Here is a 4,190-nt window from a genome sequence, read left to right on the forward strand (position 1 = left end):
TGCCCCTGTCTCATTATCATATTAATATAAAAAAAACTTTTATTTCTTTGTTCTATTAAATACACTGCACCATTATATCCCACATTGCAGTGCCACAAAGATGTCTTTCTTTCAACCTCTCTAGATCACCATGGTAACTCATACTGAACACATAATGGACCGGAGATGGTTTAAAGTCCTTTCAATGAGTCTTTTAATGCACTATGAATGCTACAGAGTCTCCGCTGAAACCTGTTAAGACATATCTCACTATTGCCAACAAATGATGACCTGCTGGGAAGTTACAGAAGTGTGCAGTAGAAGTGATAAAGTATTCAGTTAGTGGCACAGAAAACCTATAAATATGTTTTTAACCACCAAATGGAAACACTAACAACAATCAGTTTATTTCTAAGCTGTTTATCTTGACAAATATTCGATCAGTGTAATTCACTTTACTTTGATCTGGCCACAAACCAACTGTGGCACAGTGTCAGACCACAAATGCATGCAGAAGACTATAAAGAAAAGTTAAATGTGTGAGTGACGAAAGACTGGATTAACAAAGAAAGCTGCAGACTTAGCTATGTTGATGTTGCTTCATACGAAGCCCCCACTAAAATACTTACCACTCATTATCCCTTCCATTATTTATATAGTGTCACAGTTGTGGATTCTAATCAGGGAGGAGAGATGAAGATCAGCTCTTAAGAATTTTTAATGAAATAAGTCAATTTTTATGAAAAATATGACACATTTTCATCATCCGATGGATTAAAGATAGTGGTTGTGTTTTGTGTGGTGCTGGGATCATCTCTGAGGAAGAAATGCCCTGGTGGAAAAATTTTGACTGCTCATGATCAGAGATAACTTAAATATTGTTAAATATCCTAATTCTTTGTTCTTTGGGCTGAAGGAAGAACAACACTCGGTGTATAAATGCTCAATCAACAATCTCATTATTCCATACAACACTGGAGCATAAATGTCCAGACGGGAGATGTGGACAGGAGGGTGTCCGCCAGATGTCGAAGTGTCTGACCGTTTCTCACATTCTTATAGCTTCAGCCCCCCTCCAAAGTCATAAAACCTAAACATCCGCACTCTTTCACATCCACATGATTCAACAATTCTTTGATTAGAAGTATGATCGCTGTGTTTGGGCAATTCCAATGCAAGAAAAAATAATGGCTACAACAACAACAGTAGTTACAGATAACACTCCCACCACTCTCCAGTTCTCCCCAAGCTTTATTTCTGGTGCTTCAGTTTCCCCCCACCCTCATCATGGTGCTACCTTAAGCCTTCAAACGTACTCAGACTAGAACCTCTGTCCGAGGAGCTTTTGACCTTTATTTTATTTCTGCAGCTACCAGTGTCTTCCAGTTGGGTGATGTTCTGCTCCTCTTCTTTCTTCAATGTCAGGGGTTGACTACCCTTCGGTTTGTTGCATAGATGAGGTTATTTATTCTGCCCCTATGTCAAAGATCTATGTGTTCTGGGGTCACAGCTGTGTCCCCCTTTTTTGGTCAGAGCTTTTCGGACCTCCTTGGTCTGGTGCTTCTGGATTTTCGCCAACCCCTTCGTGGTTATTGCTGTGGTTCAGGGATCCTCTCGAGGTGACTAGCAGGAGCCCAAACAACACTACCTTTGACCCCAATTGCTGTCTTGGCAGTCTCTGTGTCTGCTGCCAAGGATCCTCCTATCTCCATGACCTCGTCTGGTGTCTGCTACTCTCTGTGTAAGAACCAGAAAAGCCAAACACCTCTCTGACTAGCCTTGATAATCTAATGTTGTTAGCGATTTTTCTTCTAGTGATTCAAAAATGGTTTAGAATATCATGTTCAGGACTAGAGAATTAGTCTAATTATTATCTATGAGTGTAAGCATGTTTGCATTTACCCCTCTGCACTCTAAGTCATTTCCTACAATATATCAGTCCGGACAGTCACGCCAAACAAAGCTTTTGACCTTCAAAAGACTGAGTGCCAACTCTCATGAGCACATTTGCAGTGTGTGTATGAAAATAATTATAAAACATTCTCTATCCTAACATTTTCCCCACTTTCACACGTTTTAACTGGTTCTCTAGAAAAAGTCTGGGAACTTCTGGGTCATTATAAGTTTTACCATACCTAAATTATTAAACACACAAATAAAGTCATAAAAATCATCATAGAAACCATTGTTTCATGTTAAAACTCAAATTCCCCACTTTTGACACACCCCCATGTGTCAATTCACCGGAGCTAGAAATTAAAAGAAAAGATTAGTGACATCATTTCTCAGAAAACATCAGAAATTCTCCTCTTGAGTTGCTTTGCTCCAGCTCTGCCACCCTGTATTAGGGACTGAAATCAGTTTAATTATCATGTTAAATCTGTTGAACTCCTGGCTCCGCTCCGAGCCGGCATCCGCAGAACTGCCTAGAAACAAAACCTGTGTGTTAACATGAAATTCACATTTGAAACTCTGTCTTTCCCCACTGTCTTTCCCTCACTGACCACAGCAGTTGGATTTATGTCTTGATTCAGCCATGAATCCAGGTCACCTGATTCATCACTGAGCCCAACCATCACTGGCATCTGATAGTGTGGCACTGCATCTTCTTCCCTTAGTGTCACTGTTTTCAATCTGTTAATTAGAGTCCTTAAACATGAAATAGACTGCATCCACAACGAGTTAATACAGCTGTGAATGTGGCCAATTATCAATCAGTTAGCAATCAATAACAAAATGATAGCTTTTGCTTTAGTTAACCACTCACCCAGAGAATCTTCAATCCCAGAAAATTCCTTCTCCCCATTTAATATTGTCTGTCATCCTCCCATGCCCTGATACCTGGCCCATCTGGAGCTGTATCATTTTCAAATGTCGAACCACACCTTGGTCGCACCAACCCTTTTTCCACTGAGCATGTCCAATGCCATCCTAGTCTGGACCGTCAAAGGTGACTTTAACGCCGACTATTCTGACAGTCCTGTTTATTACATTCCCTGGCCAGGTTAGCCAATCTTTTTCCCACTTTCGGTGATATTCCTCCCTCGAACATTTGCAATTACCCACCTTTTCGTGTGAAAATTGGTGGTGTGATCAAGTGGGTGCTATAGGAAGCAAAGGCTCAGGACAGAACGGTTATCAGTCATGTGCTTCATACAAAATTTGCATATATTGAGTGTAATGGTACATTTTAATTTGAATTTATCAAAGCTAAACACAATAGGTTTTCTTTCTTTACTTTGCTGTTGTTCTTTTGCAGTATCACATCCTAGCACATGCCCCTGTCGGTTGTATTCTACTTTTAATAATTTACTATTTTAAGGGGAAACCTAAATCACGTGGACCAGTGTTTGTTATTAAATAACTCGAGTATGACTGTGACAAATCTACCATTCCCCTTTTATTGATAAATATTGTTTTGGTTTTGGCTATTTTCCTCTATAAAATTTAATTGACTTCTACAGTGGCCTGCTATGGTTAATAGTAATATATTCCAGTCATAAGTGATATCAAAAGTTTTCTCCACTGTAGCATTTGGCATTCCCAACAATAACGTGATACCCTAATCAAAACACAGCCATTAAAACACAATTTTCTTAATGCAAACATCAGTAACTCAAAATTAGCAACCACAAGGTTAAGTCTGCAGTCCACACTCTCATGTGAAGCTACAGTCTCCCTCTCTGGTCTCTCTTGTCCTCCTGCTCCTGCAAAAAACAAAACAAAGCAAAGCATTCACACTTTTCTTACCGGCTGGGTGAATACTATGTCATATTTACTAATCCTAAGGTTGGTGCACTCTTTGTCACAGTATCAAGTCAGTCAAAACTTTAGTCCACATCGTCAGTCCATCACAGTCCAGTCACACGCATTCATTCACACACATCCATACCAGATATTGCTGAGAGTGGAGTCTCACACGCAACCTAGTCCAGTCTCCGTCACCAGCAAGATAACGTCATTAATTTTAAAAGAAAAACTATTCGTTATGATTTTGGACTGGATTGACTCGCTGCAATCCTTTTAGACTCAGGACTTACCATCTCATGTCATCAGTGTCCCATATAAATGAACTTCTCCAAAGCCCATGACAATCATGGAGAAACACACTTTGTGACTGTTTTCAGTAAGAATATTTCATAGTGCTTTAAATTTCAGTCTTCCAGGTGCTGGTTAAAAGAGAGCTGATTCTTAAAGCATGAACTCATAAA

The sequence above is a fragment of the Aulonocara sp. 'chitande type north' Nkhata Bay genome, linkage group LG16, assembly GCF_057382095.1.
Source record: "Aulonocara sp. 'chitande type north' Nkhata Bay isolate Kocher_YH1m ecotype deep benthic linkage group LG16, A_spYH_male_GT1.1, whole genome shotgun sequence".
Classification (NCBI taxonomy): domain Eukaryota; kingdom Metazoa; phylum Chordata; class Actinopteri; order Cichliformes; family Cichlidae; genus Aulonocara; species Aulonocara sp. 'chitande type north' Nkhata Bay.